The sequence below is a fragment of the Pan paniscus genome, chromosome 3 (genome assembly GCF_029289425.2).
Source record: "Pan paniscus chromosome 3, NHGRI_mPanPan1-v2.0_pri, whole genome shotgun sequence".
Classification (NCBI taxonomy): domain Eukaryota; kingdom Metazoa; phylum Chordata; class Mammalia; order Primates; family Hominidae; genus Pan; species Pan paniscus.
Window position 1 is genome coordinate 162,773,923 of NC_073252.2, and position 11,180 is coordinate 162,785,102.

At 44.3% G+C, this 11,180-nt stretch overlaps 1 protein-coding gene across 3 annotated transcripts in view; it reads left to right on the forward strand.

The window, feature by feature from the left end:
* The first annotated feature begins 483 nt into the window (after positions 1-483).
* TRIM60 (tripartite motif containing 60) overlaps positions 484-11,180 on the forward strand; it is a 32,467-nt gene continuing 21,770 nt past the window's right edge. For 2 of the 3 annotated variants that reach the window (XM_055111982.2, XM_024928648.4), the window contains exon 1: positions 484-2,454. The gene's annotated coding sequence lies outside the window, so the exon portion shown is untranslated. Of the gene's footprint in view, positions 2,455-11,056; positions 11,109-11,180 lie in introns of all 3 variants that reach the window. The other variant, XM_003805152.6, reaches the window with a different exon arrangement.

Consider the following 11,180-nt stretch of genomic DNA (forward strand, 5'->3'; position numbering starts at 1 on the left):
TATAACTCTTCAATTCCCATATGATAAAAGAACTTCCTCATTGAAGATTTAAGAGTTAAAAAGTGAACTGCACATGTTTATGTGTACATACATATGTTAACATAATACCATAAGAAAAAATTTAATTTTCATTAAATAAAATATGTAATTTTTATAGGTAATATATACATATCATGTAAAATATTTACATATAATATATACATATCATGCTACTATAATACAATAAAAATGTTTATAATTATATGAAATTTTAAATATATATTAAAATATATGTGTTTCTAAAGTACATAAGTATTGCTAAAAATTAAAATACATGAGACAGCAAGGTTCTTTCCCATGTGGCTACCCCCAGCTTAGGTCCTGCTGAAGGCTCCATGCCTTTTACTGAGTCTCCCTCACCTGTACCCCTAAGGTGATTCTTACTGAGATATTCTGTTCCCAGCAGAGGCTCAGAGATGCCCTGTGTGCACTAGTCAGGGGTTCACAGAGGACCATGAGCTCCTTATGTCCTTGCAGAACAGATTCGTGGTCCTCCATCCAGGGCAGGAGCACAATACAATCCATCTTTTCTGTTTCTGTTTTGAGTCAGTCTCGCTCTGTCACTCAGGCTGGTCTTGAACTCCGAGCCTCAAGCAATCCTCTCCATTTGGTCTTCCAAAGTGCTGGGATTACAGGCGTGAGCCACCCGCCCAGCCTTTGGTTTAATTTTATGGTGGAATCTGGCCCCATACAGCCTTAAGCCTTTAGAGTTTCCTTTCCTTCATCCCATTGGTCAGACTCCAGATCAGTGTCCTCCCAACCACAGCCTTTATCATCCTCTCTGATTGCATCTTCTGCACTAAGGTGTGAAGATTTGAAGATTTCACTTATTGTTCCCTGTTCCTACTTCCCACTCTTCCATCAAATCTCAGACTTCATCACAAGAGGGTATTTTTCTGGGAAGGTAGCTCTAAGTTATTTTATTTATTTATTTTTTATTTTTATTTTGAGACTGAGTCTCACTCTGTTGCCCAGGCTGGAGTGCAGTGGCCCGATCTTGGCTCACTGCAACCTCCGCCTCCCGGGTCCAAGCTCTTCTCCTGCCTCAGCCTCCCGAGTAGCTGGGATCACAGGCATGCACCACCATGCCCGGCTAATTTTTTATATTTTTAGAGAGACGGGGTTTTGCCACTTTAGCCAGGTTGGTCTCGAACTCCCGACCTCAGCTGATCCGCCCGCCTTGGCCTCCCAAAGTGCTGGGATTACATGTGTGAACCACCGCGCCTGGCCAAGTAGCCCTAAATTTTAAACAGAAAAGTGCGCCGGCCGGGCGCGATGGCCCACGCCTGTAATCCCAGCACTTTGGGAGGCCGAGACGGGTGGATCACGAGGTCAGGAGATCGAGACCATCCTGGCTAACACAGTGAAACCCCGTCTCTACTAAAAAATATAAAAAATTAGCCGGGCGTGGTGTCGGGCGCCTGTAGTCCTAGCCACTCGGGGGGCTGAGGCAGGAGAACAGCGTGAACCCGAGAGGCAGAGCTTGCAGTGAGCCGAGATCGTGCCACTGCACTCCAGCCTGGGCAACAAAGCGAGACTCCGTCTCAAAAAAAAAAAAAATGCTATGCCAATTCTATGATTTCTTCTGCAAATATTAGCCTTTTTCAGTGTCTCATTTACCAAGTTATAAGACTTAAGAGGCTCCTCACAATTACTAATCCTTCAGCCTTGAAGATTTTACCGTCAAGTTTGTCCAACAAACTCATACTCGTCCCTTAAAATCTACTTTAAATATCAATTCCTCAGGCGAGACCTTGGTGAGTCTTAGTTGGTAGGGTGGGGCCTAATCTCAACAAGAGACGCAAACTGATCCAAAGAGCTGATTATTCCTCTTGCATTTTAAAACTAACCACCCTGGCCGGGCGCGGTGGCTCACAGCGAGGCAGGCGGATCGCTTGAGCCCATGAGTTCGAGACCAGCCGGGGGAAGGTGGCGAAACCCAGTCTCCACCAAAAAATACAACAATCAGCTGGGCGTGGTGGCGCACGCCTGTGAAGTGGGAGGATCGTTTGAGCCCGGATGGTCGAGACTACAGTGAGCCGAGACCGCACCAGACCCTGTCTCAAAAAAAAAGGAAAAAAAAAAAAAGTTGCTCATAGGAATGAAAAATCTGAAAAGATTGCCATTGTGATTTAAATGACCCACTGAAGCCATCAGGGACCCCACCACGGAGGGAACCGCCCTAGGCTCTCCTCAGAATCTTCTCACGCTCCCTGCACCCTGCGGCATTGAGCATGCTCAGGCCTTTCCCGCCCACTTCCGGTGGAGCAGCCAACCATCGCGCGGGTCAATTGTATGCCTACAACTCGAAAACCAAGGCGCCCAGGGTTGTGTGAGGGTTTCCGCTCTGCGCCCCGCGGGGTTCCATGGGTCCTGCACAGCATCAGGCCTGAGCCGCCGGTCCAACTGCTCCAGGTAAGCTGGGAGGGCCGCAGGAAAGGCGCAGTAGGGCCTGGCGGGAGGCTTACTTAACTGGGCAGGGGCTTCCTGAGTATCAGCTGTGCCCAAACCTCGGGGTCGCGACCTATCCACGACTGAGCTCAGACTGTGGATCCTTTTTTTTGTTTTTGAGACGGAGTCTCGCTCTGTCACCCACGCTGGAGTGCAGTGGCGCAATCTCGGCTCACTGCAACCTCCGCCTCCCGGATTCAAGCGATTCTCCTGTCTCAGCCTCCTGAGTAGCTGAGATTACAGGCGCTCGCCACCACACCCAACTAATTTTTGTATTTTTAGTAGAGACGAGGTTTCTCCATGTTGGCCAGGCTGGTGTCGAACTTCCGACCTCAGGTGGTCCGCCCGCCTCGGCCTTCCAAAGTGCTGGGATTACAGGCGTGAGCCACCGTGCTCGGCCGGATTCTGTTTTCGCTGCGGAGGTGGTGGGACCCCGATGATTGAACTTTAAAGAAGATTCTGATCTGAACACCAGTTTGGGAAGTGGCCACGTGATCTCCAAAAATTATGGTGGGAGCGTTAAGGAAGGACCTCCCACCCTACAGCGCCAGCACTTCTCTGGCGGATTTTGTCTCCTTCCGTCCTCACAAGGATCTGACTGTCAGGAAACTGCTACGGATGAGAAAGTTTAGGCTCACTTACGTTTCGTATCATCTAAAGTAATAGAGGTTGAATCTTGAGATCTGGGAATCTCCCACAGGTTTGATTTATATTCACTGAGCCCACACTATGAACCAGCACAAGAATCAGAGTAGGAGCCAGGCGCGGTGGCTCACACCTGTAACCCCATGAGGAGGCCGATGAGGGAGGATCGCTTGAACCCAGGAGTTCTAGCTCACACTCGTGCCTGGGCAACATAGTGAGACCCCTGTCTCTACAAAAAAAAAAAAAAGAAAAATTCAACCTCTATTATCTTATTTATTTTACTTTTTGAGACAGGATCTCACTCTGTCGCCAAGGCTGGAGTGCAGTGGCACGATCTCCATTCACTGCAACCTCTGCCTCCGGGCTCAAGCGATCCTCGCACCTCAGCCTCCCGAGTAGCTGGGACCACAGGCACGCCCCACCATGCCCGGATTTTTTTTTTAATGTGACAAGATCTCAAGCAGTAGAGGTTGAATTTTGAGAGTAGGGAATCTACTGCAGATTTGATTTATTAGCCTAATAATTATTGAACACACATTGTACACCAGCATAAGAATCAGAGTTGCTAATTCAGTTGTGAGGAAAATAAGGAAGAATTCAGACCGTGAACTGTACTCTCCAGTGTCCTTAACCAAAGGTTGACAAAAATAAATGTAAAAATCTCAACTGTAATCTGCAGTATGATAGATATGTGGAGCCAGGAAAAGAGTAAACTCCAGATGTTGGTGAGTCTTGTAATACTTAAGAGTAAGAAAAGCCATTCCATTGGAAATCGGAAGGTTATAGTATTAGATTTGTGTTTGGAAACTATAGAGTTATGGAATTGAGTGAGGGGATAGAGCATGTCAAAAATAAAGCCAGACACTGGGTAGTCATAGGGACAGATTTTAATCAGTACTGTACTATTGCAATAGGGAGAATTCAGCATGAACAGAACTCAACTGTGATTTGTACAGAGGTGACCAAGTGCTTCAAAGGGGTACTGGGGAATAAAGGTAGTGAGTTGGCGCTCAGTAGAGTCAGGGAAGTGAAAAATTACAAAAAGTGGGAAAGGGGTGGTTGGGTCATGTGAAACACACCCAGGTTTGCTCACTGGCACTTAAGGAAGTCAGGCCCCAACTCTCCCATAGATGCTGGGAGACAGGGGCCTTGTCTTCAGGTATCAGAAGATAGTTACTATAGTAGGCTAATGTTTATAGCTTGGACTGAGAAGAGTGGCTTATAATGCTGTTCTTTAAACTTCATTGCGAGTCTGGAAGATGGGTTAGGGGAAGCTGGAGTGTGTGGGGAAGGACGAACCATTGAGTTCCAGGATTTATGCAGGAATGTTCCCTGCACCATTTTATTTTAAATGAAATACACTTTTTTTTTTTTTTTTAAGATGACTCTCACTCTGTCGCCCAGGATGGAGTGCAGTGGCATGATCTCGGCTCACTGCAACCTCCACCTCCTGGGTTCAAGCAATTCTCCTGCCCCAGCCTTTCTGAGGAGCTGGGATTACAGGCGCACGCCACTACACCTGGCTAATTTTTGTATTGTTAGTAGAGACGGGGTTTCACCATGTTGGTCAGGCTGGTCTCGAACTCCAGACCTCATGATCCACCCCCCCTCGGCCTCCCAAAGTGCTGGGATTACAGGCGTGAGCCACTGCGCCCGTCCATGAAATACCCTTTTTTACAGCAATGTGGTTCTTTCTTATAATTTAAAAAATTCCAGTCATATTTTGCAATGTATTGGCTGTACAGCTTTGTTCAGAATGCTTAAAACTTCCTTTTCAAATTTACTCAGCCCCAAAGCATCCATTAAACATGGTGTGTTAAAACAAGGATTAGGAGCTTTTGCAATGACATTGTTATTTACGAAAATGTTAAATTGGAAGGTGGGAAGAGTTAAAGGACACATTATTATTTTATTTTAATTCCTTATGATTGAAAAATATTATAATTTTTAAGATGTAATAATACCTTACTGTCCCTTCAAAATTGGAATGTACATGACATTTTCTGCCCGACTACTGCTATGAACAGTTAACACCTTTTCTAATTAGGAGCAGTGAGAGATATAGTAGCTTTTAGACCAAAATAGTACTATACTATATATACTACGACAGTTAATGACATAAATGTAGGCAGTTTGGCTAGATTTCTAAATGCTCTTTTCACTTGGAAATTTTATAAGATTTTGTAATAATACCTGTATTAGTATCCCCAAGACCACCCCTAGGTTTGGTGATTTGCTAAAATGACCACAGGACTCAGCATAGTATTATTTGAGGTTATAACAATTTTTTTGAGGTATCTCGCTCTGTCATCCAGACTGGAGTATAATGGCACAATCATGACTCACTGAAGCCTTGAACTCCTGGGCTCAAGGAATCCTCTCACCCCAGCCTTCTCAGTGCTGGGACTATAGGGACATGCCACCATGCCTGGCTGATTTTCATAAAGTTTTGTAGAGATGAGGTCTTGCTCTGTTGCCCAGACTGGTCTTGAATGTCTGGCCTCAATTGATCCTCTTGCCTCAGCCTCCCAAAGTGCTGGGATTACAGATGCATACCACCGTGCCTGGCCAACAATTATGGTTTATTATAGTGAAAGGATACAAAGCAAAATCAGCAAAGGAAAATGGTGTGTGGGATGAAGTCTGGATGAAACCAAGCATAAGCTTCCAAAAGTCCTCTCTACGTGATGTCACACAGGACCTGCTTAATTTCTCTGGAGACAAAGTGATAAATGAGTGAACTGTTATATACCAAAGATGCTCATTGAAGATTTGTCTTTCCGGAATTTTTATTGAGAAGAGATCATGCAGGCTCCTTCCTAGCTTATATCAAAATTCTAGTTTCTCAGAAGGAAAGCAGCTATTCATCATAAACCTCATTGTTTGTATAAACACTGTAGGTGTAGTAAGCCACTCTTTTTTCTTTTTTTCTTTCTTTTTTTTTTTAGACAGAGTTTTGCTCCTGTTGCCCAGACTGGAGTGCAATGGTACTATCTTGGCTCACTGCAACCTCCGCCTCCTGGGTTCAAGCGATTTTCCTGCCTTAGCCTCCCAAGTAGCTGGGATTACAGGCATGCGCCACCACACCCAGCTAGTTTTTGTATTTTTGGTAGAGACAGGGTTTCATCATGTTGGCTAGGCTGGTCTTGAACTCCTGACCTCAGGTGATCTGCCCGCCTTGGCCTCCCAAAGTACTGGGATTACAGGTATGAGCCACGCACCCGACCAATAGTGAGCCATTCTTATAAGGGAATGGCAGGATCCATTTCCTCATAAGTTCCTTATAAATTCTGGAAATCAAAGTTGCCAGACAAGAGCCAAGTAGCAGCCTTGCAAGCAACCTTCTAAGGGTGGCAGTCTTAGGCCTGCTGTGCTCATTCTTCTGCACAATACCACTTGGTGAGCATCTGTTCTGGGTCAGGCACTGTAACATCCTTACATTTTTTTTTTTTCATTTAATGCTTTCAGCTTTCTGAAATAGAAACAAACTCAGAGAAATTAAGTTAGTTGATCAATGACATATAGATGTAGGTAAGTGAATGTTGGAGTGAAACACCCATCTCATTAGAGACCGCTACCTAATAATTTGTGTGATATCTGTTTACATCATCTTACATGTTTGTTTGTTTTTTTAAGTTTAAAAAATCTTAATTTCCCCCTCATTAGATTATTTGATATAGTGACAATTTGTGGATGTCCATCCAGGTGGGTTAAACAGAACACTATATGAAACACTTTCATAAAGGTTTTCAAGGCTATGGACTAATGTGAATAGAAGAAAAGATGGTGTGCTTAGGCCGGGCGTGGTGGCTCACATCTGTAGAGACTTTCTCATCTGTCTCACTTTGAGACACTGAGGCAGGCAGATCACTTGAGGTCAGGAGTTCAAGACCAGCCCAGCCAACATGGCTAAACCCCGTCTCTACTAAAAATACAAAAATTAGCCGGGCATGGTGGCAGGCACCTGTAATTCCAGGTACTGGGGAGGCTGAGGCAGGGGAATCGCTTGAACCTGGGAGACAGAGGTTGCAGTGAGCCGAGATCGTGCCATTGCATTCCAGCCTGGGAGACAAGAGTGAGACTCTGTCTCAAAAAAAAAAAAAAAAGACTGGGCACAGTGGCTTATGCCTGTAATCCCAGTTCCCAGCACTTTGGGAGGCTGAGGTGGGTGGATCACCTGAGGTCAGGAGTTCGAGACCAGCCTGGCCAACATGGTGAGACCCCCATCTCTACTAAAAATACAAAAATTAGCCAGGCGTGGTGGTGTGTGCCTGTAGTCCCAGCTACTCGAGGCTGAGGCAGGAGAATCGCTTGAACCCAGGAGGCGGAGGTTGCAGTGAGCCGAGACTGCACCATTGCACTCCAGCCTGGGCAACGAGAGCAAAACTGTCTCAAAACGAAACAAAACAAACAAAAAAACGGATAGCATGCTTAGTGATTTAGTATCACACCAGTAGTCACACCAGTTTGTATTAGGACTTTGGATACGCCTATCAAATCATTATACTTTTTTTGTTTTGTTTTGTTTTGTTTTTGCTAAGTCTCGCTTTGTTGCCAGGCTGGAGTGCAGTGGCGGGATCTTGGCTCACTGCAACCTCTGCCTCCCGGGTTCAAGCAATTCTCCTGCCTCAGTCTCCTGAGTAGCTGGGACTACAGGCATGTGCCACCATGCCCAGCTAGTTTTTATATTTTTTAGTAGAGATGGGGATTCACCGTGTTGGCCAGGATGGTCTCCATCTCTTGATCTCGTGATCTGCCTGCCTTGGCCTCACAAATTGCTGGGATTACAGGCATGAGCCACCGCCTCCTGGGCTCAAGCAATTTTCTTGCCTCAGCCTCCCAAGTAGCTGGGATTACAGGCACCTGCCACCATGCCTGGCTAATTTTTTGTATTTTTAGTAGAGATGGGGTTTCACCATGTTGGCCAGGCTGGTCTCGAACTCCTGACCTCAGGTGATCCACCCACCTCGGCCTCCCAAAGTGATGGGATTACAGGTGTGAGCCACCACACCTGGCCAAATCATTACACATTTAAATTCCATGTTTGTAATTGAAGATAATAACCAAACTTTCAGGGTTTGGGGTTTTACCTTACTTGCAAGCTATTAAGTTATCCTGTTAATATTTAATGGATACTTTCAGAAGACATAACACTCTTGGATTGGAGACAAAGAACTGCATTACTCCTGGCACAGCTGGCAGCATGAGCATCATGCTGGTGTTGGTTCCCCACGCCTCCCAAGTCCCACAGAGGTGGTGCGGAGGGACTATGGTAGATGTCGTACACAATATAGGTTTGCATCATAGCCAGTGAACCCCAAGCTTGGGAATCTATTTTTTTAGCAAACCTGTTCTTTGTCCCAAATTGACACTTTACATCTTCTTTCAAGGATGCTTCCTGCAAACACAGCCATGAGAAATTTCCTAGATAGAGTGGTCATAGTGGAATTTTTGGCCTATCCGGGAGACCAGAGAGGTACACTCAGGGCCTGTGACAGATCTCCTGTGTTGTTGTGAGGGTTTAATTAAGGAGATCGGTTATTGTGTGGAAAGCATTGTTCCTGACACATAGTAAACCTTACCAGAGAATGAGACTTTTGAGCTGTTTCCGAACATCATGAGAGATCAGTCTTGGGGAAAAGGTGAGGAAAGGATCCTCTAGGTAAAGGAAATAGTGTTTGCAAAGATGAGACATTTACATAGAATGGTTAAACAAATTCTGAACCCTACTAGATCAGAGGAAGATACAGCTGTGAGTCAGTGTATGTTAGAGAATGCACTTTTCACCAGTCCATTTCTACCATCCACACACTGACCTAGCACAGCTATTTAAGAGCACTCACATGGATGACAGTGGTCAGAAGATCTGGTAAGTAACTTGGAGTCAAAGGGAAAAGGAATGAATTTACCTATAGACTGGGATTACTTGCAGGTGTATCTAGGAAGGCAGGACAAGTTCAGCCCAACTTACTTTTCACAGTTCCTTCAGGACCCTAAGCCTGATGTAGCTGTGTGTGCTACTGAAGTGTGTTGGATTGAAATGGGTGAGGAATAGATGTTAAAATGTGTGACAACTACATATAACCTGTTCCATTAATTCTTTTCGTTCTTTTTTTTTTTTTTTTTTTTTTTTGAGACATGCTCTGTCACCCAGGCTGGAGTGCAGTGCTGTGATCTTGGCTCACTGCAACCTCATCTCCTAGATTCAAATGATTCTCCCACCTCAGTCTTCCAAGTAGCTGGGACTACAGACAAGCACCACCATGCCTGATTAGTTTTTCTATTTTTAGTAAAGATGGGGTTTCACCATGTTGGCCAGGATGGTTTCCATCTCTTGACCTCATGATCTGCCTGCCTTGGCCTCCCAAAGTGCTGGGATTACAGGTGTGAGCCAATGTGCCTAGCTCCTGTTTCATTAAATCTAAGATGAATGATTCTATTCATATTAGAATAATTCTGAAATGGGCTGAGTGCAGTGGGGCTCTCTTTTAATTTTGAACAGTTTCCCAACCTAAATTTTATCTTTTGTAACATTGACATTATTCTCTATTTGTATTATTTTTGGATTTTATTCATTCATGTATCCACTTGTTCATGATTCACTTTCTTGAAGATCTTTACTGATTTTCTACTACCTCCCTATGAATAAGGTAGACTAAGTACCTACTTCCAGTCTATCTCATTCACCAGCTAAGGCCAAAAGAGAAACAAATACCTGAAGAAAAGAATCTCAGATTATGATTGAGTTCTAGGAAAGTAAAGAGATGGGATAGTGAGAGACTAGAGGGTGGGGTGGGAGGCAGTCAGATTGATGAGCAGCAGATAGGATTTGTGAGGTGACCCGAAGGAAAAGAGAGGTGTTTATAAAGATCATGACCCCTTCACCAGTAAATATTTAAGCATGTATTTCCTAAGAATGAGGACATTTTCTTTTGCAGCTATGGTGCAGTTAGGAAATTCAGGAAGCTTAACTTTGATGTATTACTAATATCTAATAAATAGTACATACTCCATTTTTTCAATTTGTCCTATACTATCTACCTTATTGCAACTTTTTTTTCCCAGTCTAGAATTCAAGCTAAGAGAATGAATTACATTTTTTTTCCCTCATATATAAGGAAACAGGCTGGGCATAGTGGCTCACACCTATAATCCCAGCACTTTGGGAGGCCAAAGTGGGAGGATTGTTCAAAACCACCCTGGCCAACACAGACCCCCATCTCTACAAAATATTTTAAAAATTAGCTGGGCCTGGTGGCACAAGCCTGTGGTCGTGGTTACTCTGCAGGCTGAGGCTGCAAAGAACCATGGTCATACCACTGCACTCTAGCTTGGGTGACACAGAAAGACCCTGTCTCAAAAAAAAAAAAAAAAAAAAGCCTGCTTTTTTTCCCAGCACTGTTGTCATTTGTGCTGTTGAGAACCATTTTCGTGTTGAATCTTGTATGATTTGGATTTCTTCGTTGTTATATATACATACATACATTTTTATATATAGTTTTATATTATAGGCCAGGTGCGGTGGCTCACACCTGTAATTCCAGCACTTTGGGGAGGCCGAGGAGGGCAGATCACATGAGGTCAGGAGTCTGAGGCCAGCATGAAACCCCATCTCTACCAAAACTACGAAAATTAGCCAGGCGTGGTGGTGGGCGCCTTAATCCCAGCTCCTTGGGAGGCTGAGGCTGGAGAATCACTTGAACCTGGCAGGCAGAGGTTGCAGTGAGCCAAGATCGTGCCATTGCACTCCAGCCTGGGTGGCAGCGAAACTCCATCTCAAAAAATAATAGCAATTGTATGTTATATATAATAGAATTTTATATATAATGCACAATTACATATAGTAGAATTTTATGTATTTTATATATATATATTCTGCAAAAGTTCTCCATAGATGGTAATGCTTTGCTCCCCATTGCAGGTCATCAGTTTGCCCCATCATTGGTTAAGGTGGTATTCTCTACATTACAAAGGTACTTATTTTTCTCTTTGTAATTAAAATATAATCCTAGAGTAAAATTTTGAGAATGTGAATATCATTCCCC